Source organism: Mytilus trossulus, chromosome 13 (genome assembly GCF_036588685.1).
Source record: "Mytilus trossulus isolate FHL-02 chromosome 13, PNRI_Mtr1.1.1.hap1, whole genome shotgun sequence".
Taxonomy (NCBI): Eukaryota; Metazoa; Mollusca; class Bivalvia; order Mytilida; family Mytilidae; genus Mytilus; species Mytilus trossulus.
Genome location: NC_086385.1, coordinates 13,968,851 through 13,996,765, shown reverse-complemented (window position 1 = coordinate 13,996,765; position 27,915 = coordinate 13,968,851). Strand labels below are relative to the sequence as shown.

Sequence of the window (27,915 nt, the reverse complement as noted above, 5' to 3'; positions counted from 1 at the left end):
ATAGTAAATTGAGATTGAATAAGAACCAACATATTATATGAATGTTTTCATGCCTATCCATAACAAAAAGAAATGATGCATTGACGCTCGAAATTATATAGCATAAAAATCAACACAGAGCTAATTGAACTATCATGGATGATTTCATTGGACTAACTTCAAGGCTAAGTGTGCCAGTTGACTCTCAAGCTAGAGGCTATTGCGTTACTCGTACACTTCAAATGATATCTCCTGACTAACTAGACATAATTTTAATCTAGACTATATTTTAGTTTTTGGTCAGTATTGTTCCGGGTAACATATATAATTTTGCATTTGCATAAGTGCAAATATTCAGACATTGCTACGTTTTTTCAATTTTTTATGACGAATTTTATGAAGGTTTATAAGAACACCAACTTGATAGAGACAAAAGTTTTTCAAAATATCATAACGATTTTGACAGTTTTGTACGTTTTTGCTTGAACTGACTCATATTTAGACGAAACGCGCGTCTGGCGTACAAAATTATAATCCTGCTACCTTTTGATAACTATAATCATATATTATTCATATCCGGTGTTCCATCAACAAATTTATGTGCACATCTTTTTGATTTGAACAAAATGTGTGACATATAAAGGAAACAGTAGTATACCGTTGTTCAAAAGTCATAAATTGATTGAGAGAAAACAAACCCGGGTTACAAATAAAAACCAAGAGAAGTTCAACAGAACACTGAAGTGCAACAAAAACAAACAACCAAGCAGCATATAGAGAAACGAACTATTAGATAACAACTGCCATATTCTTGACTTGCAACAGGACATTTTAAAGAAAAACAAATGTGGATAGAATCTAGTTGTGTGGCTAGCCAAATTTCCACAATCTATGCCAATGCTTAAAACTTTATCTACCGCTAAAATGACAACATTTCGTAGGTTTTAAAGAATTTGTTTACATTGCATGTGTTCTTACCTATCAATGAAATAGTAGAATGTATCTTGATTTTAACCTTAATTGCAGCTCTACCGAAAGTAAGTGTCCCCCTTCAACCATTAATAGTAGAAACAGGTTTGGAAGTGATACTGAAGTGCAGTATACAAGCCGTTCCACAAACAATAGAAGTGTATTGGCAGAGAAATATAAATGACTATCATACAATCATAAAATCAAGTTCATTAAACATCGAGGGATCGACAGTCGACGATCCGTCATTGATAATTCAAAAGGTGTCGGTGTCAATGTCTGGGGAATATTCGTGTGTTGCGAGAAATTCTGTCGGCACAGCTAAAAGTCTACTTACGGTTTTAAAAGGTAAGATGATGATGATAAAGATGTAAATTTTGAATAGTTTTGCCATTGTTTTTACAAATTTTCCATTATTTTTCGAAAGCTTGGAAAGAGTATTTTTAGCAAAGACAAAAGTAAAACTGGGTCCGAATACTTAAAGATTAATTAATCAAATCGTCGTGAAATCTACAATATCTTCATTTTCCAAATGCTTTTTGCAGGTACCCTATATGAGGTAATCCATGTTTAAATTACATGTATCTATTTTCGAGTTCAAAAAATTCATATATCTAAACACACAAAAGTTATTTCGCCCAAATAGTAAAACATTTTGGTATAATTTAACTTAACATTATCACACATATTATATACTTATACATTTTGTGTGTTTTCTCTTAGTTATATATTTTGTTTTCAAGTATATTTTGTGTTTACAGTGGAACAGGTTAAAAATGCTCGCGACTTAAATGGCAGGCAGTCTGATAATCATTGTAAGTACATAACAACAAGTTGTACGCTATATAAATATGCAAAGGGACACATTTAAAAATAGATCAGAATCGGAAATTGATGATCTATATCATGAAGGAATAGGTATTTTTTTATATGCAATATGAAAACCATATGTTTGATTGATATATCCATATAATTGTCGTAGCATTTATGTCCCAATCTATACTAGTCGTTTTTGCGACGGTAAAATTTTCATGGACGGCGTCTTTTACAGAACCTACTATTGTACATATATTTGTACAAATTTGTTCTTATCCTTTATATCCACGAAACGTTCCTTTATCATGTTTATCGATCAGCATCCATCAATTTAACATTGGAATATATGTATTTATATGTTTTCACAGATCCAATTATTGATGTAGCAAACGACAAGTACAAGGTAGTTTATGGACATTCGGTCACATTGATAACTAGCATAAGGTACAATGAGAAATATCCTGTTCGGAAAGTAGTCTGGGAAATGAAAATCAATGGAGTTCTTACGACAATTGATTCTGCGACAAAGGGCATATATGGAAGTAGTATTGACAACTCGTCACTCTTTATCCAGGCAGTAACTACATCAGAAGCTGGGAATTTTACTTGCTTTGTAACAAATGATATGGGTACTGCAAGAAGTAAAACAATTGTGGTTGATCTCATAGGAGGTATTAACGTTGATTGACAGTTTGGATTCATTAGCCCCACAAAAGTCTTATAATTTGCATGCATCAATTTCTTTTCTTGTCTATTGGTTAAACTTGGAATTCAAAAACTTTTTTTTTGCATTATGGCAAATAATTGTATTCAAATTAAAAACTGTAGAAAAAAATATCTATTCGGGGATTAAATATTCATTTCGAAAACGAAATTTAACACTTTTTGTCTAAATTTGTTTTATTATAATTTAGGTCATTGAAATTACCGATTTATTATTCAAAAAGTGAAATTTGTTATTTCAAGTAATTGATTGAATATAATCGTATTGTTTTTATATTATAAAACAAGAGGCTCTTAAGAGCCCGTGTCGCTCACCTTAGTCTTTGTGCATATTGAACAAAGGACACAGTTGGATTCATGACAAAATTGTGTGTTGGTGATGGTGATGTGTTTGTAGATCTTACTTTACTAAGCATTCTTGCTTCTTACAATAATCTTATTATCTAAATTGATAATGAACTTGGCAAATTAGTTAGAGGAAAATAATTTGTTTAAATTTATAAAATTTACAAAATATACAAAAAATTACCAAATTTACAAAAATTAACAAAATTAACAAAAAAAATACAAAATATACAAAAATTAACAAAATTTACAAAAAATTACAAAATTCAAAAATTTACAAAAAATTACAAAATTTACAAAAAATTCACAAAAAATTACAAAATTTACAAAAATTCACAAAATTATTTTAAAATTGACTATAAAGGGCAATAACTCCTTCAGTGTTCAACTGCCCTTTTTGGTCATGTAGACTTATTTGTGGATCTTACTTTGCTGAACATTATTGCTGTTTACAGATTATCTTAAAAATTTCCAATTCAGGGGTAGCAACCCAACAACCAGTTGTTGTATTCATCTGAAAATATTAGGGCAGATAGGTCTTGACAATTTAACCCAATGTCTGAATTGCTCTCAATGCTTTGGTTTCAGAGTTAGAAGCCAAAATCTACATTTAACCCCTACAAAATGTATGTTCTATTTTTAGCCATGGCAGCCATATGGTTGATCGGCAGGATCAGCGCACACAATTTTCAAAACTAGATACCTCAATAATAATTATGGCCAAGTATGGTTAAATTTGGACCAGTAAATTTAGAGGAGAATTTTTTTGTAATAGATTAGAAAACATTACGAAAAATTAATAAAAAAATACTATAAAGGGAAATAATTCCTTAATAAATTACCATCTAGGTCATATTAACTTATTTGTTGATCTTTCTTTGCTGAACATTATTGCTGTTTATAGTTTATCTCTATCTATCATGTCTATAATAATATTCAAGATAATAGCCAACAAACGGTGTAATTTCCTTTAAATTGCTAATTCAGGGACAGCGACCCAACAACCGGTTGTCCAATTCACCTGACAATTTTCAGATCTTTACCTAATAAACAGATTTTCTCTAAATGCTATGGTTTCAGATTTATAAGCCAAAATCTACATTTTACCACTATGTTCTATTTTTAGTCATGGCGGCCTTTTTGGTTGGTTGCCCGGGTCAGGCCACACATTTTCAAACAAGATACCCCAATGATGATTGTGGCCAAGTTTGGTTAAATTTGGCCTAGTAGTTTCAAAAGAGAAGATTTTTGTTAAAGCTAACGTCGGACGACGACGACCGACGACGCCGGACGCAAAGTGATAAGAACAAAAGTTTGTTATACACAATACAATGAAATAATATTGACTTGAGAATCATTTTTTTTAGATTTACCAGTCGTAAAAGTCGAACAGTATCAATATGAATCTATTTATGGTGAAGAGGTAACACTGAATTGTAAGATATTTTCTGACCCACCTATCATCGATGTGTATTGGGAAAAAGTCGACACACACACAATACTGAACCACGGTTCAGTTGGATACCAGGGTATTTCACTTAACAATCCGTCTTTGACTATCATTCGCAGTTCCACATTCCATACTGGAAAATATAGATGTTTCGCCACAAATGCAGTTGGAACAACAGGTGGTGAATCTACATCATTAATTGTTAAGGGGGGTAAGTAGAAGTTATGTGTTACTTACTTGTCTTGTTTTCGTTATGATATACAAAGAGTGCGATTGATTTTTAGAAACGATTGTTATTGTACAATAGTTTTCCGTGATCTAATTCCATTGTTGTTTACTTATTCAGTAGAATAATGTTACTGTCCGGAATGAGAAGTTGTCCAGGCTTTAAAAAACCTTTATATAAGAAATTTTTAGTTTTTAAACTCGATCAGTGTTATCTGTACTTCGATGAATGCTTCTTTGTTAATAGTGATAGCTAAAAACAGGACAGAGTGGTCTCTTTTAAAGCAGGTAGATGATATATGTGATATCGGGCTCCAGTATCTCTATCTTAAGTTGGGTTTTCAAATGTTTTGATCTACTGTGCATCTTGTACATTTACATTAGTAAGGTGAATGTTCTTTTGAAATATAAAATTGATTCATTTGGCAACTCATACCGATTAATACCATGAAAATGATATCTCAATCATTTTAATATGAGAATTCATTAGAAAATAAATATTCGTTTTACAATTTTGAGTGTATTCAGAGTGATGCTGATGTTAACATGAAAACAACAACGAAATTGCACTTGGTTTGAACAGACCAAATTTGACAGAAAACTAAAAGATTGATTAGTTATGTATTTACCAAAGCAGACTGAAATGCCTGAAAAACTTTACATGACATATCAACTGATTATTTAGTCCTTTTAAGAGCTTGTGAATGTAAATGACCGTTTCACAGTGTTTCAGAACGATTTTTTTAGGTAAACCACAAGTCACAACGGTATCATCTGCTTTGAAAGCGAATTATGGAGATAAAATTACGCTGGAATGCATTGTCAATGCTACACCAAAAGCACTTGAGATTTACTGGTATAAACAAATTAACGGTCAAAATCATTTTACATTTATAAATGAAAAATTTCCTGGAATTTCTGGAAGTTCTGTGGAGAATCCCTCGCTTACAATAAAATATAGCACTCCTGCAGATGAAGGTAGTTACAGTTGTTATGCTCAAAATGCAGCTGGGGTTGGTGAAAGCAAACCTGTGAAATTGGTTGTAGAGGCAGGTAAAAACTTAAATTGATATATTGTACATCAATAAAATGTAGATTTGGTAAAACATAGAGAAATATTAAAACCATTATGTCACTTAAACGATAGATGATAGAATCCTTGACCCTAAACATGCCGAATACTTTTAGATCTTTATTGTGAAATATCGAAGTATCATCGGGTGTGAGGCAAATTGTTTACTCTTTGATAAAGTCACAAATGAAATAAGCAGCAATAATTAAACACATTAGACGTATTAACTGGCATTCAAGGAACTACGATCATTGAAAAATATCTGTGGTTATTTCACATACATGTAAACATCGTTTTTGTCAACCAATTAAGGACGGTCGTGGTAAAGCGTATAAAGTACCGATCAAAGTTGAACATGTTAAAACAGATTGGGTGTAAGGTGTATACCATTTGCTTCCGAATTCCGTATTGTCTGATAATGGCGAAATATATTTTGCAGTTAATCTTATATTATATACATTTCCAGGAATATTACGTGAACACGTGACCACCGTATATGTTCATTATACGGTCAGTTGGCGTGTTTTATTCTAAATACACGCATAGAGAATTTTGATGTCTAAGATACATGGCTAAAAGTAGATTTTCGTTCCTTCAAAAATAAAACGATGTTTTCTTAAATCAATAAACATATAATAATGTCAAAGCTTTTTCGGGGAAAAAAACATGTCTTAAAGACAGTAACGTTTTGCATGTAGGTAGTTGCACTTCTTTTTTTATAACAAAATCTGGATTTTCAACTACGTTCGATATTCCAACATAAATATTGTCGGTAGAATCAGTCTATAACATTGTGTTTTACAATCTCCGGCGCAGAGTTCATATCCGTTCCATACATGCTTTGTAATACTGCACTTAATATGACCTCTGCCACACATTGTCCGACTCCATGAGGAAATTTCCTCATGGCCGACAAGCATTCGGTATTCTCTGCAAAGTCCCTTGCGTGATACACAATTTAGCGAGGATTGTCGAAAAAAATATTTGCGGAAGGTTAGGAGTGATGAGGTAAAGTGGCGATGGCGGAAATTATGAGAATCATCTCATCGCTTCATCTCCTTCAACTAGGATTGTCGCCAAATTGAAGTTTAAAAATTACTTTGACGAAACGTGCATCTGACGCAAACACAAAATTTCAATCCTGGTAACTATGAGGAGTATATTTGAAGCGAAAAAAGAAGAAATTCTATGAATTTTGCCGACAGGCTACATGTAGGCTACGGCAATCTGTTGAGTCTTTCAAGTATTTTATCACTCGGTTAGCACTTTTGATCCTGGTCTAGTTGTCCATTCAGTATAGCTCTATGTATTCCACATTGGTTTGTTACAATTTGCCGGGTTCATACATAAGAAACCCCCAAAAATCACACTTCAGTTTACATATCATAGTGCCGTGATAGACATATTTTAAAATAGAAGCATAGGCGGATCCAGGGGCCCTCCCTTTTCTTGAGAAAAAAAAATGGTTGATTTTATAGGGATTCGCTGAAGCATGGCTGGAGTGGGCTCCCTTTGGTCAGTCAGATAACTCCCCCCCCTTTTTTTTGAAAAGTTCTGGATACGCCACTGAGGAGACAAATTAAGTGGAAACAAAGTACATGTAAGTGAAAGTCTTATATGTGTTTCAAATCATTGTATTAAATTGATACAATGATTTGAAACACAGTTGCTATGGGGGTTCTACCCTTGTATTTTTTCGGGTTTTGTATAGATAAAAAGTAAACCCAGCAAATTGTAACAAAACCCCTCCCTGTGTTCCAAAGTTTTTGCAAAAAGAAAAAAATTAGAAATGAAGAAAATCTAAGGTTGGGATTTCTGGAATAAAGTGCTAGGTATTACTAAACATTGCTAAAAGTACACACTTAAACATTTGTTGGTTTGCCCGAACCCTACATTCAATGGCTGAGACAGTGGGTAGACATTTCCTTTTTTCAACAAAAAAGAAATTGAAGTATCAGCTGTTTATTAGTCTTCCTGCCTATCTGATTAAAAAAAGAAACTTCTTCAAATCAGGACAATAAAAAGATTTTTATTAGGCAGCTATTTTCTGGGTAGGTAGGCTAAGGGTTAGGGCAAGCAAACATATTCCTTTTTATGGTCCAATGCATCCTTACCATTAGGAATCCATTAAACTTCCATTAAAAAAGGTACATGGCAAATATTAACAAACCTCTGTGATACCTGTATATTAAACAGCACAACCCTTTGTCAGAGGGAAAGCCTCTCATAGCTTGGTGGGGTTGTACCTTACCTTATAAAAATTCCTACTACCAAATGAGAAAAATATATTGCTTTGCTTCCATGAAGCCTATTCTTGTGCAAGCATTCTACAGTACATAGACACCTATAGGAAATAATTCTTTCAAATTCTGAATCTTGCAGTATAACACTAGACAATGGTTTTATTACTCTACTTTTATTCTTGCATTATACCCCTTCTCTAATGTATCATATAATCTTGACTTTTACTGCACATTAACCAATGTCTATTATTTAATATACATGATTGGGGACTGGGTTTTAAGCTAGCAGATACCTTGGTAGATGTTACACCCAAATTATGTCCTGATACTCTTGGCATTATCAATAATTGATATTGGAGTTCTGTGCACTAAACTAGTGATGAATGTATGTACTGTTAATCAATTGTTATTATTTCAAGTTGAAAAAAAATCTGGATCCATTATCACTGCTAAAAAAATAATGTCTCACTAGCAACAAACACATCTCATATTTTTTATTCAGTAAGCCAACAAAACCTGGAATCTACATCAGCTTAAATTTATCATCTAGTTAAACATTTTACATGCCATATTGAATTCAGAATAAATTCAAAAACCGTTGTCAGCACATTCACATACCCCATGTCCCCACATTGTCAGTGGACAAACATCTACCTAGTATGTCCTTGTTGTCTACAAAGCTTAATAAGATTATATTGTGAGGTTTCATAGAATTTGCAATGAAAAACTATATAGTAGAAGTATAATTGAGGCTAATAAGTTCAAAGGGGAATAACTTCTAGAAAAAGACTTGAATCACAATTTCCTGTTGATATGCACATCTATAAAGTTATATGAAGTTCTCTTACAAGAGGGTTTTCAGAGAAGTTGTTGAAGACCAGGAATGACAGACAGACAAATGCATGGGTCAAAAACATTATCCCCCTCTGCAAGTTCATTGTGTGGGGTCATGAAATAATTGTCATTGTAAGAGGTAATAATACTGAACTTTCTCATGCATCAATACAACCATTTAATCAAGCACAGACATGATGTACATGTATCCAGTGTGAGATGATTTAACCCATTATAATTTATTTGCAAGACAACTGTTATCACTGCTTTCTTTTTGTTGATGGCAGATCTTTATTTGTAACTGAAGTATTTTATTAAGATTTTTGTGTTTTGGAATGCTGTCCAATTGACTCATACCAATTATTTCCTTGAATTCATATGCTTAAATCTCAAATCTTAGGTAAAAAGTTAAATCAGTTTTATCTGTACATTACTGAAGTTATGAGCTTTTTGGGAAGTTTTTAAAATGTAAACAATGTGAAGGACATTCATATTTCCATACTACTTGGCTAAAACTGATAAAATGTATTATTCATTTCTATTTTAATTGCTAACAACAATATGTTCATGATAGATTTAAGAAGACATACAAAATTTTCAAAACAGCAATTAATAAAATTCATTGTAATTAATACATGTATTAAATGCACACAAACATGACAAATTTGGATGTGCAATTAGAATCACTCCAATTCACTAATTGAAACATGAATCATTTTTTTATGAGTTCTTAAGTCTTGTTTGTAAGTTCTTTTAAAGTGAAAGTCTATTCCATTTGTGTGTATAATCTATGCAGGTTTGTAATGCTTCTCATGTTTCTATGATCAGGTTAACATAATTGTGATCTGAAAATATAATAAAAAAAAATATCTTTTTAATTTCCGGTTTTTATTAAGATAAGGGATATACATGGTATGCCATTGTTTGTCAATCCAGCCGTTTCAATGTCAACACTTTATTCAATATCTCAAAGGAGTAGGGGCATAAAAGACCCTTATTTGACTCAAATTAATATTGCTGCAAATTTAAAAGTCATCTTAATCCTAAACATTTAGAAATTTGTACAAACTAGACTAAGGAGCTAAAATAATAAAATAAGTATAACTTTAACCATATGCTCTGCAGGGAACAGCTGTATAAGACCCCAGATGTCCAATCCTGAACAGTTGGGCAAGTATTGACACAAAATTCAAGCTTGATATAGCTCTGAATTTGGATTGTGAATAAATAGTTGACACAAAACAGGTTTCTGACACAGAATGAATGTGGTCTTAAATTGAATTGGAAATTTACCTATTATTGGCCAACATCCAAAATCAAAATACATTGTTAGATTCAGCATATGAAATAACCCCAAGAATTTAGTTTTTGAAGAAATCTAATAAAGTTTCATTTTGAACCTTTTAGTCTTCAATGTATATCCATATATTCAATTTTTTTTAAATTTTGGACCTCGATTTAGACGAGTTTGAAAACTGGACCCATAATCGAAAATCTAAGTACATGTTTAGGTTTGGCAAATCAAAGAACCCAAAGAAATTATTTTTTGATAAACTCAAGCTAAGTTTAATTTTGGACCCTTTGGACCTTAATGTAGACCAGTTTGAAAACAGGAACAAAATTAAAAAAAATAAAAATCTAATTACACAGTTAGATTCAGCATATCAAATTAAGCAAATATATTTCAATTTTAGATCAAAGTTTAATTTTGGACCCTTTTGGTCCCTTATTCATAAACTGTTGGGACCAAAAACCCCAAAAATAAATCGCAACCTAACTTTTGTGGTCATGAAACTTGTGTTCAAATTTTATAGACTTCTATTTACTTATACTTAAGTTATTGAGTGAAAACCAACAAAATTGCTTATTTATGCCCCTTTTTTGCCCCTATATAATTCCTAATCTTTGAGACCCAAACCCCCCCAAATCAATCCCAACCTTCCTTTTGTGGTCATAAACCTTGCCTTTAAATTTCAAAGATTTCAATTACTTATTCTAAAGTGATTGAGCCAAAACCAAAATCAACTGCTTAAAAGATGTATTTGAGCCCCTTTCTGGACCCTTTTTCAAAAACCGTTTGGACCAAAACCCCTATAATCAATCTCAACCTTTCTTTTAAGGTCATGAAGCTTATTTTATAAATTTTTATTCACTTGTACTAAAGTTATTGTGCAAAAACAAATAAAAATGATTATTTAAGCCCCTTTTTGGACCCTAATTCCTAAACCATAGGGACCAAAATCAATCTCAAGCTTCCTGTCGATGGTATGCATATGAACTACATGTTGACTATAGGATGGCAATATTAGTCTACTCATAATTGTAAAAGGTGGCAAATTATGGCTACCACTACAGTAATTGTTTACTGAAAACAAATAAGTTACAGCCTTTTTATAAAATGTGTTAACCAAACTGTAAGTTTATAAGACTTTGCAGTGTCTGTGCATTTTAATTTATGCTAAACAGATGGTACATGATTTTGTTTTTCTATCATATGCATTTTGTATAAAAATCTACAAATAAGTATGTGTTACTATCTCATCCAGATGGAGAGTAACTTTTACAGGATAAAAATGTGTCCATTTTGGTATATTATCTGGTAGTTTAAACACCAACTTAACACCAACACCAATATGTAGAAAATCATATTGATTTCAACACTATAAGAGGTGAAAAGCAAAATGTGAAAGCATTCTTTAATATCAATATCATGAATATACATGTATTATATTTTATTTTCTAACTTTTTTTTCATAAATGCCAATTAAATGAATTGTGTTCCTTTATTTATTTGAAATAAAAAAAACAAAATCTATAGGAAAATATACAAGTTATTTTTCCAATTATTAGTAAAGAAACTATTATCCTAAAAATCATTGCTATTTTGTAAAATGATAAAAAAAAAAATGCTTTCATAAGCTTAACTAGCTTACATGTGTTCGTCTGCAGTTGGATTCGAACCAACATACAACAAGTGTATTTCCAATATTTACAGACTTATATATAATGAACTTTGTTATTATAGAGCATAAATTTTATCTTCAAGCAAAAAAAAGGCTAGAAGCAACATAGGCCCAAATATGTAAATTGAAGCAAAAACAAAAGATAAGGCAATTAGTGAGTTACAAAGATCACATTTGTTCGTCTGCAGTTGGATTCGAACCAACATACAACAAGTGTATTTCCCTTATTTACAGACTTATATATAATGAACTTTGTTATTATAGAGCATACTCATATATTTTATCTTTAAGCAAAAAAAAAGAGACTAGAAGCAACATAGGGCCAAATATGTAAATTGAAGCAAAATAAAAAAGATAAAGCAATTAGTGAGTTACAAAGTAACAAATGGTGGCTTGTGCTTGATCAGTTGTTTGTATAGTTGTATACCAATCCCAAGTATAAATGAATACTATAATATGCTAGAAATACTGAAACCCTCTCAATTTCATACTTGGTTTCCTGCAAAAGAATAAAGCAAAATTAAATATTTTTATGGTGTATTTATCTTCATCATGTATATACAAATCAGGTCTAATCTTAATAAATTGGCATAATTAAAAAAAAAATCCAATTGTTACATTCAACATATGCATAATTGTTTTAGTCCTGTCCATCCACTTCTTCCTCTTCTTCTATTAACAAATTACAACTGTACTCATGGTCATTTGAAGAACTGCAATTTAGATGAATGGTAACTTAAAAGTAAAGCCAGTATTTTTAAAAGTGTTTAATTACTCCTATAGAAAATGTATGGCATATGTATAGCTAGATATTGACTCAATTTCTACATACACTGTACATGTATGAACATCTTTTTACAATGTTTACTATGTATGATTTGTATGATCCTGTGTTTGCATGTAAATAGAGTAATTACACAGCAGATGTATATGAATAGCACAACATTTACAAACTATTTAAAACTTCAGTACTTTGTAGCATTATGAATTTTGTGAAGAAAACTTTGACATTATGTAATGCACTACAGAAGAGAAGTTAATCAGTCTTAAACATTTGTGTTAAACTTTAATTGAAAATAAAATTGTCAAATATTTTATAATTTGATTGATATAATTAATTTCATGTTATACTCAGTAGTCTGTCTTTTTACTCCAGATGCCCCTTTAAGTCATCTTTTGGCATAACATTGTCATAACTGCTAAAATGAAAGGAAATTATAGAAGCAGTAGTTAGAGATAATTTCCTAATGTATGTAGAGTAAGAATTAGGTAAGCTTGCTTGTTTTGTTTGTATATTGTACAATTGTTATTGGGATAACATTCAATTAAATTGAAATATAATATATATACAAGTTTAAATAACTATTCCTATCTATATTGTTTGCAGATGTCAATCTTAATCACAATGCTTGAGCTACATAGCAGGCAAGTCTACCAAAGTCTTATTTTACAAGCATTAGGAAATTAGCTCTAATGAGAATTATAACCACATTTCTGTTTAAGTCATAAACATTCAACAAGAGTTTATATCATTTTTCATGTTGAGTATAAAGTATACATTTGTACTTATTCAAATATTATTTGTTTGATTGTCTAGAACTTAAAGTGTCAATAATTTCAGTGCGTTCATTATATTGACAGCTTACAGTCAAGCAATCCTTCATGGTATCACTTGGCCTTTGTAAAAAATTCAGGGAATATTTTTTTGTGTCTGATAATGTCACATAGACTTAAACTACATCTCATTGTTGAAGGCCATAATGTGACCTATAGTTGTAAATGTCTGTTTAATTTTTGTCTTTTGTGGATATTTGTCTCATTGGCAATCATATACCACATATTCTTTTTTATACATAACTTTGATTTCTATCTTTAAAATGAATAATAAAAAAAATATTCTTTTTTATACATAACTATGATTTCTATCTTTAAAATGAATAATAAAAAAAAACAGATTCAAATAAATAGGCAAAACTTTCACCAGCTGTTTGTATGACCCTATGTCCCTATCTATCCTTTCTTTGTGTGCATTTGTTTGCAAGGTCCGTTTGCAAAACTGTAAGGAAACACATTTGTACCTAACAGAAAAAGACAATCTAATTAAAATTAAATCCTTTAATTGCTCCTGTTCTGATATGTCACGCATCATATCAGAACAGGAGCAATTAAAGGATTTAATTTTAATTAGATTGCAGAAAAGATTGACTTTAAATAAAACTATGGTGAATCTAAGAAAGATATAAGTATTGATTAGTTATGCATCATGACCTACTATCATTTAAAATTTTTTACTATCATATTTAAATTGTAGCTTTCTAAACACTTCACCCTCTAGTCCTTGCTAGAAAACAGAATGATATGCAAGTACTTTTACTTAAATTACTCTGTTTTGTCGGTTGTACTTGCATCCCCTGTTGAAATGGACAAACTGTTCAACATGGAACTGGTGAGACTTTCGTTAAGTACAAATTTGATAATCAGTGGCGGATTCAGAAATTTTTATAAGTGGGGGCCCACTAGCTGATGTTAAAATAAATCTATGGGTATTGAATGTACAATAATTATAAAAAAAACATCTTCATCCTGACAGAAAAAAAATAAAAATATACTTGCATGACATCATAGTTATAAGGACTTAATTGTGAAGGTGTGAATGTGGAGAAGTTATATCAAAGAATAAAATTCTAAACTTTTAAAGTAAGTTACAACCTACATACATTTTTTTTGTACATGTGACATATATCTTGATTTACAAATGTATCAATAGAAATGTAGAGGCTAGTTCAAATAATTATGACGTCTTGAAAGGCTATTATATTTTTTTCTTTGACGCCTTACTTCGACATAAGGCGTCAAAGAAAAAAATATAATAGCCTTTGTAGACCTCATAATTATTTGGACTATGTAGAGGCCAGCTGATGAAGTCCACTTATGGATGTGGGGTATTTTTGTTTAAGACCTATTATAAATGGCTAGCAGGTTGGTTTTTACAGGTGAACAATTGTTGTTGTTATAAGTATTGTGGTTTTGTATACAATACCCCAACCCCCCACATTATTTGATGACCCTTTGATAACTCAGATGCTAAGTTGGTAAAATAAGCCCTGCCAATAATTATTCTGCTTATCAAATGGCTGATACTGATTTACATTTTTCTGCATAATACATTTTTGTCTTTGCTCCATCTTCTTCAGGGTGGGCTCATGTCAGAAAGCATGGGTTTACATCAAACTTCACTATGACAAAACAAAACAAGCACCATGTTGTTTTTCGCCGACAACAAAACAACGTGGCAGGGTAAATATTTAAAATGATGTCTCCGGGAATCTGTACTATTACAGGCATTACAGAACATAATAGTAATTGCAATTATAGGTAGAAATTAATATAAAATTAATGTAAAATAGTAAAAAATGGTAATTACGGTGACAAAATAGTCCCTTCACAACCGGCTGTGTTTACGAAAGAAATTTAATCTCTAACGAAAATGCAACTTTTAGTATTACGTTAATAAACATAGCAAAATTTTCCGTTTGATATACTTATCTTCGCAAAAATGAGAATTTTTATGTTTTTTTCCATAAAAGTATCTTAATTAAATAAACAGTAATGTAGATTTTGATTAGAGATTGGGAACAAAAAAGTACGCAAAAAAAGGTATGGCAGAGGTCATATTGAGTGTAGTGTTACAAAGTATTGAACGGAACGGATATGTGAGCTCTGCGCCGGAGATTGTGTGTTTTAGTGACTTGATACGATAAATACACAGGCAGTACATTATAAATGTTGCTCTAACTGTGCTCAATTTCCGCACATGGAATATATTGATCTCGTAAAGGTCGTATTAAGTCACTAGCACACTTCAACTGAAAATGTAAGACTAAAAGCTTCGTTAGGTACTGGTATGTGAATATAATACACATAACAAGCATGTGGTCAGTTTAATTTCACAATTTGGAAGTGTTCAACCTAATGGGTTTTCAACAAAAGAAATACCCATGTGATAAATATATATATACGGTACAGTGGTTTATTTTCGCGAGGTGTTTATTGTCGCTTATTTGGGCGGTTGAAAGAAAACAGCGACCAATAAATTTCCCTAAAATAAATGCTTACTTTCGTTTCTTTCCAATAGGTCAAACGTCCACCGGTAAGAAAATAAACAATAACGATAACATAAACAAAAAGAGCATTGAAGAAACATGTATATAAAATGACTGTTATGTGTGTATATCCTTATCAATTAGTGTCAATTATATTATGATATAGGGTACTCAGTTCATTAGGTTTATTAATTAGCATTAAACATACATGTACTAGTTGTAAATCAGTCTTGATATGTCAATAACCTAATTAGTATGTACATCAAAGTTCCGGTCAATATCAATCAATAAGACGTCAAGTAACGTTCTTCCTTATTTTTCATTATTCTTTATGCAATAGTTAAAGTATCCGCCAAAATATTTCACTGGAATTTAAGAATCCACCAAACTAAAAACATCAAAATTTTTTCGTATACTATGCTGCACTTAAATTATGAAATATTTACACCCACGACAATAACCAGCTATAGGTGTAATACCACCAACTCATGGTATGTCACATCCGGTTGTATACGAAAGTATATCGAAAAAAATATTCCCTAGAATTTGACCGTTGTAGGTAATTAATCCTACATTGTATTGCAGTAAAACTATTTCTGTGTCATAAACATATGTCTTGGGTTTTTCAAAACACCATTATATTTTATTTGTGATTTCTATAAAAAAATTTGTAAACTTCAGGTTACATGGTGAGTAAACCCTGTGCACAGATAGAATAAGGGGAGACATTTGATTGGTCAACTTCCAATGATTGTTATTTTCTTATATGCAATGAAATGTTATGTGAAAATTTTTCTATAGAACTGGACAGGATAAAACTTTACTCATGCCAAGTATTTCTTTATTTGAAACAAAGATAAATTCTGAACAATTTTTTGAAAAGTGCAAATTTAATAGGGGAAAATCAATGGTGGTATTACACCTAATATGGGAAGCTGTATATGCACCTATGGCCTTGTGAGTATTCTCATGTGTTAACATTTCTTGCTTTTTTAATTGAAATAATACAAAAAATTAAATATTCTGAGTGGATTGATACCAAAATAAATTCTTATGAAAAATTGTCTTAAAATAGGCCTGTACCATGAATAATCAGTTGACAGAACAAGCCATACTAAATGCATTTGTTTTTGGAGCGGATGGTTATTTCTTATATTTTGTTATAATATAAAATTTTCCTAGGTTATATACTTAAATAAATATATAGTTATAAGTAGATTAAATTATTTGTAATGTTGTAACGACAAGTTATTCTTTAAAAGAGAAGCCTTTTATGTCCCTCTTTGGAATGCGGCGTAAATTGAATTTTTACGTAAGGTCTTATTGAAACCTCCTTGGAGACAGTAAACTTTTATATGGATTGTTCATTCTGCTAAAATGCTTCAATTACTCATTTCTTATAACATTTCTACCATAAATGAGTGAAAGTTACCCCATCATTTTTATTAATTGGCCTGAAAAGTTGAAATATTGAGGTGATAAGAGGTATAAATTGACCCAAAGAGACCTTTTAAAGAAGCCAACGAGGTTCATTAGTGGTATTTATCTTCCTAAAATCATCTTGTGTATCATATTCAACTGTTCATGGGCAGATAAGATAGATATTTGATCATTTATTGGTCCACACTCCATTCTATCTTGATGCTGCTTGGTTTGGATTTGTCGAAGAAATTTTGCTCGAATCGCTGTAGATGTCGTCTTTCATTATACTGGATTTTTCTCAAACTATTGAACTGATTATGACAAAACTTGACAGAAATGCTTGAAATAACCAGTAAAACAAAGGAAAAAATTATCATTCAGTTTATTGAACAAACAGGTCTTCTTTACGGTAAATTAGAAAAAAACATTCACTACCGTAGAAACTTGGATTCCCAATTGCAAATGTAAAACACTAATTTCATACCCAACCAAGCGAATCTAAATGTCCGTTAACATACAGTTTTGAAATAAATTATGTAATGTTTTGATGATTGATCGCTAAATAAATGGAAACTGTTCACACCGAATTGGAAATCGTACAAAAAATGTTCATGTCCTTAATAGATTAACATAACGGTTTGAAGTTTTTCTGAACTTTTTAGATCTACCAGAGGTAAATGTCCCCCTCGAGCCGTTCTCAACAGTAGCTGGTTATGACGTTATTCTTAAATGCATAATAAAGGCTGTCCCACCAGCAATAGAAGTGTATTGGCAGAGACATACATCAAATGGTGTTCATACAATTATCAAATCAAGCACATTGAACATAGAGGGATCGACAGTTGGCGATCCGTCATTGACAATAAGAAAGGCTTCAGCCTCGATGTCTGGGGAATATACGTGTATTGCAAGGAACAATGTTGGCACAGTAAGAAGTTTACCGACAGTATTGAAGGGTTAGTGTCGACAAAACTTATAGTAGTAATAGACAACCAAATATAAATAAATCATGTTCATAAAGTAATTGTAAATATTTGAAGGTTCTCTTTGAGGTACTTTGTCATGTTTGATAGACAACATTGTTGATATGTTTGCACATTATCTTTATAGAAACTGGGATAACATATGTAAACGCCAGACGCGCGTTTTGTTTACAGCAGAATTATCAGTGACGATCGAATAACACATGTTAAAAAGACTATATGACATCTCAATAAACGTTCATTGATGTATTCCGCTTGCCTACTCTCTTCATTATTAGGATGAAATGGAAACTTATTAGCTTTTTACTTCTACATGGCACCTCGCTTAATAATTTAAGTTTTGATGGCTATGTTGAATGCATATATTCCATGAAACTTAAAATAGAGGATGCAACATGCTCCTTAAAATCGGCATTATATCTTCACTGACATCTAACAATTGATCACACTAAACGACAACATTTACATCTTTGATTCTTAATTTAGTTTATTCACCTGTTTTACATAAAGACCTTTTTTACAACTTATCTAATTATTACTTTAAAATGTGTTTTCAGTTGACGAGTCCCAGTCGGAAAGTGAAGTTGTTGATTATAGTAAGTACATAATAGCAAAAAGAACTAAAAAATATGAAGTAAATATTTCACCCTATAATGCTTGACGACACGATAAACTGTCAAAGATATGATACATCAATAATAATATACAATTCTATCACATTTATAAACACCAGAAATTCTACGGACACAGGAAATCAAGATTTATTTTTATTCAGTTAATAAAGGAATTCAAATATAAATACTAATAAATCATGACTTTAGTTGTATGATTTATAAAGCCACATGATCACGATCAAATTATTACACGATGATTGATTTGAATTTTAAGTTGTTAAGCATCGTATATAATAAATCCAAAATGAATTTTATGACATGTGTAACAAGCGAAGTATATCGAAAACTTCATATTTCATCTGTGCATTTCGCAAGCAACAATAATTTTTATAATCTCGGATTTCTATATTCTGATTACATTGAACCGGTATGCATCTAAATAAGATATTTATTGTTTTAGCTGACACGATAGTTAATGGTTTAATAGGCGGAATAAGTGTACTGGTGTCAATCATAACAGTGGTATTTTCCATCTGGAAAAGGGATAAACTGATAGCGTGTGTCCAAGGTATTTTAAGTCAACATGTATCGTATTGAATGAGATTTCAATTATAATAATAATACTTTGTATTGATCATCCATTGTATAAAAATAATAATAGAAATGGTGCCTGTGTCAACGAGACAACAGTATGAAAATTGAGCAGATATCAGCATATGGTCACTTATTTGTTTTCAATGCAGCGAGAATTTTCCACACCCATAGGAGTCCTTATGTTGTTCTAGACAAAAATTGTTAATTGCAGATCTTTGATATTTTATCTAACTGACAATACATCTATTATAAAAAGAGAAAAAAAAAGAACATGAAAGATACCTATCATATAAGACTCTTTAATCTTACAATAAGACTACATTTGACCTTACACGCGTCTTCCACATTCCAAACTTGGATGAGTTGGTTTTGCTTTTTTTCAGAAATGATGACCAACGTATTTGCAAGTATCATGGTGTAGAGAGTGATAAATTCTACTCTGTATAAAATCCCTTTGGATTCTGAAAAACAAAATGTATGATTTGATCAAGATGTCTAATTTCTTGATTGACATATGAGGCCGACGTCATACGGAAAATATTCATGAAAGGGAAAAAGAAGTTAGCTGCACTTTCCGCTACATTTTATCTAACTAAATACTTTAAATTATTAGTTTACCTTATATCTTGAATTATATCAAAAAATAAAAAAATGACAGTCAGTTGATAACAAAAAAAATCAGCTCCCATATGTGAACTTTCTATTTTTATGCAGAAAATTCCATCAGCGTCTGCATACTGAGTATATAATCATCATTTGATACGGTACCCCATGGATTATATTTCCCCTCATTATTTTCTTTGATAGCTGATTTCTTCGCACAAGGAACATATTACTTGTAAACCAAGAGTTTCAATTTGATAATTTGAAATCATCCCTTCTTAAATTTTACGGACGTCATCATCAGGTTGACCGTTACAGAATATCCGTTTCATAAATATTCGTAGACAAGTTTATTATGTTTTAACTGCAATCCCTTCCCCTTTACTAGAAAATGATCTATCGAAAAATTCTATTATTGTTTTTCCTTCGCAAGTGCTTTAAGTCGGGGTTTCAGCAAAAGTTACGTGTTTGTAGGTTTCTAAATTCGTGGATTTAAGTTTTCTAGAAAGAAAAAAAAAAGAAAACAGAATTTAAGCCATAAGAAGATTAGAAACAAACATTACAATTTGTCTTGATGGAATGAAATTGCAAAGAAAACATTTGTTTGTGTAATTTAAACGTGTTTCTCGTTTCTCGTTTTGTATATCAGTATATAGACAAGACCGTCGGTCTTTCCGTTTGAATGGTTTAACACTTGTAATTTCTTCCAAAACCAATAACAACTTGTAATTTTAGGGGTCATTTATAGCTTGTTGTTCGGTGTGAGCAAAGGCTCCGTGTTTGGGGCCGTAAATTGACCTGTAATGATTTTGGTAAAATCTTATTTGGATGGAGAGTTGTCTCCTTGGCACTCATACTACATCTTCCTATATCTATGATACTAATGAACTCGAGACCTGTTAATCCGGCCATGTAAATTCACTTAAAGTAAACAGTTACATCATATGTACATAATCAAATGCTATTTATGTACGTTGACTTGTAACAATTGTTTTTATCAAAAGCAAGCACAACATGAAATTATTATAGGAGAATTATTAGGATATAAAATAAACACTTTATCAAATTATTATCGGAATTCACACTTTCATCGATCAATAATATTTGTTATGAGAATGAAATGATTGTACAGTTTAGTTTATATTTTTAAAGATTACATGTGTATTATCCAGCCTGTTTAAGTAATTCATAGTGCACTTGCCCTGTGACTACAATACAGTTGTCTCTGGTTTGCCAATTGTCAATATAAACTCTCTATCATATCGATAGACTCACTCACATCGGGACCTTTCATTTCACTTGATTTGAATAACTGGCCTATTTTAAGAGAAAAAACGAGTTAACTTTTCTTAGGAGTTATGTTTTCCATTGTTCGTTTTCTCCGATTTTCTACTGTTTCCTTTTCCTCTTTCTCTTTTCCTTTTTTTATGATCTTCTTCCACCAATGAAATAATTTCGTCCAGTAAAGATATATAAGCACATAGAATTAATTAATCAATACATATCCATAAATTGTTAATCAGAGATTAAAGCCGTTAAAGTGCTGATTTCCTAAGTTGTGAAATAGACTCTGCTAAGTATTGACAGTATTAAAAATCAGTGGTTTTAATCTTTCCTGGACCCGTCTTGCATCAACCTGAAGATTATATCTGGTATTTGTTACTGATAATGCTATCTCTTTATAAACAGACTTGTTTTTAAATTGATTTCTATCCAGGACCTCTCTCAGCAGTACTATTAATTATTTGTGCTGGTAATTTTCTGCTGCCACGGGTGAAATATGTCATTATAAAAATTGAGAACCATCCTCCCTTTTTACTGAAATAAGATATATTAAAAGCACTAAAAGCGTGTCTTCTCCTTAAGAATTTAAAAGTTCTCTGCTACAGTGTTTCAAGTGTCTCGTGAATTTGCCTTTTTTTAATCGGAACAGAAACATTTTGACAGCTTCGCTCATTTTTCACGCTCCTGTAAGCTTTGGGTTTTTAATATTTTGGCCACGAGGATCACTGAAGAGACATGTATTGTCGAAATGCGCATCTGGTGCAAGAAAATTGGTACCGTTTATTTATTACTACCACTGGGTCGATGCCTCTGCTGGTGGACTATGAGTCCCCGAGGGTATCACCAGCCCAGTAGCCAGTACTTCGGTACTGGCATGAAAATACGGATTTTTGTGTTATTAAAATTCGCTGTTACAAATATTAGAAATTATTATAAATTAAGGAATGTATCTCCCTCGTGCAAAGCTCTGATTCCTTTCACAGATTTGGCTATACTTTTTGGACCTTTTGGATAATTGCTCCTCATCTTTTATATAAGCTTTGGGTTTTTAATATTTTGGCCACGAGCATCACTGAAGAGACATGTATTGTCGAAATGCGCATCTGGTGCAAGAAAATTGGTACCGTTTATTTATTACTACCACTGGGTCGATGCCTCTGCTGGTGGACTATTAGTCCCCGAGGGTATCACCAGGCCAGTAGCCAGTACTTCGGTACTGGCATGAAAATACGGATTTTTGTGTTATTAAAATTTGCTGTTACAAATATTAGAAATTATTATAAATTAAGGAATGTATCTCCCTCGTGAAAAGCTCTGATTCCTTTCACGGATTTGGCTATACTTTTTGGACCTTTTGGATAATTGCTCCTCATCTTTTATATAAGCTTTGGGTTTTTAATATTTTGGCCACGAGGATCACTGAAGAGACATGTATTGTCGAAATGCGCATCTGGTGCAAGAAAATTGGTACCGTTTATTTATTACTACCACTGGGTCGATGCCTCTGCTGGTGGACTATTAGTCCCCGAGGGTATCACCAGCCCAGTAGCCAGTACTTCGGTACTGGCATGAAAATACGGATTTTTGTGTTATTAAAATTTGCTGTTACAAATATTAAAAATTATTATAAATTAAGGAATGTATCTCCCTCGTGCAAAGCTCTGATTCCTTTCACGGATTTGGCTATTCTTTTTGGACCTTTTGGATTATTGCTCCTCATCTTTTATATAAGCTTTGGGTTTTTAATATTTTGGCCACGAGCATCACTGAAGAGACATGTATTGTCGAAATGCGCATCTGGTGCAAGAAAATTGGTACCGTTTATTTATTACTACCACTGGGTCGATGCCTCTGCTGGTGGACTATTAGTCCCCGAGGGTATCACCAGCCCAGTAGCCAGTACTTCGGTACTGGCATGAAAATACGGATTTTTGTGTTATTAAAATTTGCTGTTACAAATATTAAAAATTATTATAAATTAAGGAATGTATCTCCCTCGTACAAAGCTCTGATTCCTTTCACGGATTTGGCTATTCTTTTTGGAACTTTTGGATTATTGCTCCTCATCTTTTATATAAGCTTTGGGTTTTTAATATTTTGGCCACGAGCATCACTGAAGAGACAGGTATTGTCGAAATGCGCATCTGGTGCAAGAAAATTGGTACCGTTTATTTATTACTACCACTGGGTCGGTGTCTCTGCTGGTGGACTATTAGTCCCCGAGGGTATCACCAGCCCAGTAGCCAGTACTTCGGTACTGGCATGAAAATACGGATTTTTGTGTTATTAAAATTTGCTGTTACAAATATTAGAAATTATCATAAATTAAGGAATGTATCTCCCTCGTGCAAAGCTCTGGTTCCTTTCACGGATTTGGCTATACTTTTTGGAACTTTTGGATTATTGCTCCTCATCTTTTATATAAGCTTTGGGTTTTTAATATTTTGGCCACGAGCATCACTGAAGAGACATGTATTGTCGAAATGCGCATCTGGTGCAAGAAAATTGGTACCGTTTATTTATTACTACCACTAGGTCGATGCCTCTGCTGGTGGACTATTAGTCCCCGAGGGTATCACCAGCCCAGTAGCCAGTACTTCGGTACTGGCATAAAAATACGGATTTTTGTGTTATTAAAATTTGCTGTTACAAATATTAGAAATTATTATAAATTAAGGAATGTATCTCCCTCGTGCAAAGCTCTGATTCCTTTCACGGATTTGGCTATACTTTTTGGACCTTTTGGATTATTGCTCCTCATCTTTTATATAAGCTTTGGGTTTTTAATATTTTGGCCACGAGCATCACTGAAGAGACATGTATTGTCGAAATGCGCATCTGGTGCAAGAAAATTGGTACCGTTTATTTATTACTACCACTGGGTCGATGCCTCTGCTGGTGGACTATTAGTCCCCGAGGGTATCACCAACCCAGTAGCCAGTACTTCGGTACTGGCATGAAAATACGGATTTTTGTGTTATTAAAATTTGCTGTTACAAATATTAGAAATTATTATAAATTAAGGAATGTATCTCCCTCGTGAAAAGCTCTGATTCCTTTCACGGATTTGGCTATACTTTTTGGAACTTTTGGATTATTGCTCCTCATCTTTTATATAAGCTTTGGGTTTTTAATATTTTGGCCACGAGCATCACTGAAGAGACATGTATTGTCGAAATGCGCATCTGGTGCAAGAAAATTGGTACCGTTTATTTATTACTACCACTGGGTCGGTGCCTCTGCTGGTGGACTATTAGTCCCCGAGGGTATCACCAGCCCAGTAGCCAGTACTTCGGTACTGGCATGAAAATACGGATTTTTGTGTTATTAAAATTTGCTGTTACAAATATTAAAAATTATTATAAATTAAGGAATGTATCTCCCTCGTGCAAAGCTCTGATTCCTTTCACGGATTTGGCTATTCTTTTTGGACCTTTTGGATTATTGCTCCTCATCTTTTATATAAGCTTTGGGTTTTTAATATTTTGGCCACGAGCATCACTGAAGAGACATGTATTGTCGAAATGCGCATCTGGTGCAAGAAAATTTGTACCGTTTATTTATTACTACCACTGGGTCGATGCCTCTGCTGGTGGACTATTAGTCCCCGAGGGAATCACCAGCCCAGTAGCCAGTACTTCGGTACTGGCATGAAAATACGGATTTTTGTGTTATTAAAATTTGCTGTTACAAATATTAGAAATTATTATAAATTAAGGAATGTATCTCCCTCGTGCAAAGCTCTGATTCCTTTCACGGATTTGGCTATACTTTTTGGACCTTTTGGATTATTGCTCCTCATATTTTATATAAGCTTTGGGTTTTTAATATTTTGGCCACGAGCATCACTGAAGAGACATGTATTGTCGAAATGCGCATCTGGTACAAGAAAATTGGTACCGTTTATTTATTCTCCCGCTTTTAAACAGTTAGTTTACTACTTCAACATGTGTCTCAAACTGTAGAGCTATTCGTCGGCGAACATAGTAACTAAAAGATAACTATTAAATAAATGTAAATGTTATTATAAAGTACATGCACTTTTTGATAACGCTAGGACCCATCAATATACCGCCATTTTCCGTCAAATGCGTTCTGCATTTACCATTTTGTCCTGATGTCAAAGAAACATGTTAAAGGATCAAATTATTTTAATTACTTTGGGTACATTCCAATGTTCCTGAACATACTTTAAATCATTAACGAATATCTGTGTTTTTAGGGGGGAAAAAATCACAAGTTCTTACCACGTATAGCCTCCGCCTTACACGTTGAACCTGACGATTCACTACCTAACAAAATCGATGACGTAAATTTCAGGAAATCGGGGGGTTTACGTGGCAACTAGTTCATTCACAGGTACAAATGCCGATGCCTAACTTCTTTAATAATTTTCATTATCCTATCTTGAGGCAATACACCAACGTGATAGGTGACAGGGGAAGGGATTCAGACAACATATTGAACCCTAACACATGTTCGTGTTGTTCTGTCTTTAATTTTCTATGCTATGTCTGCTGTACTATTATTTGTTTGTTTTCCCTTAGACTAAACACTTTGTATTTTCAAGAATTGACTTTATTCACACATTACGATAAAGATAAATTTAATTACATAAATATATCACAGTTGACAACATCAGAATAGGCAAATGGAATTTGTCACAAGCTTTCATTTCTTAGAAAAATGATTAGTAAGCATGGGCGAATGTCAAATTATTTTAAGTATTTGAAGAAATAAATCAGAGTATCTATCAATCTGTTTAAGCATGGAGGCAATTTTGGTACTCCTCTTTAAAGAATTCTTAATAGCGTAGTTCAAATCTATATTTTTTATTCAAGAAATATGAAAGAAAAATAAAATTGGTTCAAACATATAGTAAAATGGAAAATAGGGATACTTTCACAAAGTATTTATACATAATAGAAAATTTGTCTGAGACATAGAAAAAAATATCAAAAAGGTGCAATGTTGGTACCCGCGGGTTATTCAACATCCTAGCTGTAATGGTTTAACCCGTCAGCATGGTCAAAGCAATTAGGTCACTAGTAGAAATGTCTCTGATTTGCAAAAAACATCAACTTATGTACTGTCTATCAACGTAATGTCAATATGAATTATTCGTTTAGATTTTGTTGAACCCTATACCTTCATCACATGCATTATGATATCTTGTAATTCTAAGGGCTATCTTACAAACATATATATATATATAAACATATATAAATATGAAAACTTTGTTATATGTTTCCTTAAAAGTGAGTGTACCTAATGCGCAAACAAAATTGCCCAACCTCGCTCGAATTGCATAAACATTATTAGCGTTATTTTGATATTCTCTACCGCACTCTCTTGTTCATCGATATAAGTCTTCTTGAAGTTTGACTTAAATAGCATGTACATATTTTTCCAGGTAAACTTATTGTTATCATTCAGTGTGAATCAGAAGAAGTTGAGATAAAAAATGATACAGCAAATATGAAGGAAGGGAATAAAGTGGAATTAATGTGCAAAACAAAAGGTTTTTTCGATATCAAACGTTGCAAATGGTCCTTTAAAGGGGATAGGTGTAAAGACCAAGAAACAGAAATAAGTACAAATGTTTGCAAAATAGATATACCAAAGATGTCAAAGAAAAATCAAGGAAAGTATTCATGTGCAGCTAAAAGTCTTTTTGGGAAAAAAACTACCCGCTCAATAAAGTTAAAATTTGAAGGTAAGGAACGTGCTTGTCCTGAAAACATACGGTTAAATTATTTTTAAAATGTTAATTATATAACTGGTGTATGAAGGTTCAATTAACGAAGGCCTTTGGCGTTTCAATAAACGTGCCAACTATTCTTCTCCCTTCTGTACAATGATGTCAAATTAAATCCGGGCGATTATATTATGACAGTTGTTGTCCATTCGCTTGATGCATTTTTCATTTGAATAGGGACTCCTCCGAGTTCAGTATTTTTGTGATTTGACTTTATACAAGGACGCTAATGAAACAAGAGTTCCAAGTGGTGAAGTTGAAGAAAAAAACTTTCGTATAACGGATGCCATATTGTGAGTGGGTTGACAATTATTGAAAACCCGTTTTACAGATTATAGCGTTTACGTTCCATCTCTCGTAACTACTATCCTATCCATCTCATCTGTCCTCGAATGTGATCAATCAAAATAGATTTATAACAAGATTTATACTAACTACCATGAGCAACAGGATATAAGCCACATACATGTGGGTAGGATCTGTTCTACCTTCCGTACCACTTTCGATGAATCATATTTGTGTGGGATTCGTTGTTCAGTCTTAAAATTTCAATGTTTTGTTTTGTGTAACAATAGTTTGTCTTTTGGTCTTTTCTATTTTAGCAACGACGTTGTCATTTTATCTACTACTGATGATACTGGAAGCTTTCGCGCATCTCTTTTCACAAACTCATAGCGATACAAACATTACTCAAATGTTTAATCAAACATCTTGAAAGATTATGTGTTGTTGTAAAAATGTATAGTACACAAGGCTTCAAGCAGTTGATTAATTGTGATACCGCTGTAGATCGTTAACAAAATATCCTCTTTTTACATACAGATTTTTCTATATTTCAGCACCAGTGGCTGATCCCAATCAGATCAATCTATGTTTGCCAGGAAGTGGAAAATAAAACCAATCATCCATTCAAAACTTCAAAAATGTAAAGCACA

At 32.4% G+C, this 27,915-nt stretch overlaps 1 long non-coding RNA gene across 1 annotated transcript; it reads right to left on the bottom strand.

Moving 5' to 3' along the window:
* Nucleotides 1-11,974: 11,974 nt before the first annotated feature.
* Nucleotides 11,975-15,072, bottom strand: LOC134695148 (uncharacterized). The gene is made up of 3 exons (XR_010102714.1): nucleotides 15,044-15,072; nucleotides 12,751-12,818; nucleotides 11,975-12,118 (listed from the first exon to the last, which is right to left on the bottom strand). It is a non-coding gene; the product is annotated as an uncharacterized LOC134695148 (long non-coding RNA).
* Between the last annotated feature and the right edge of the window lie 12,843 nt (nucleotides 15,073-27,915).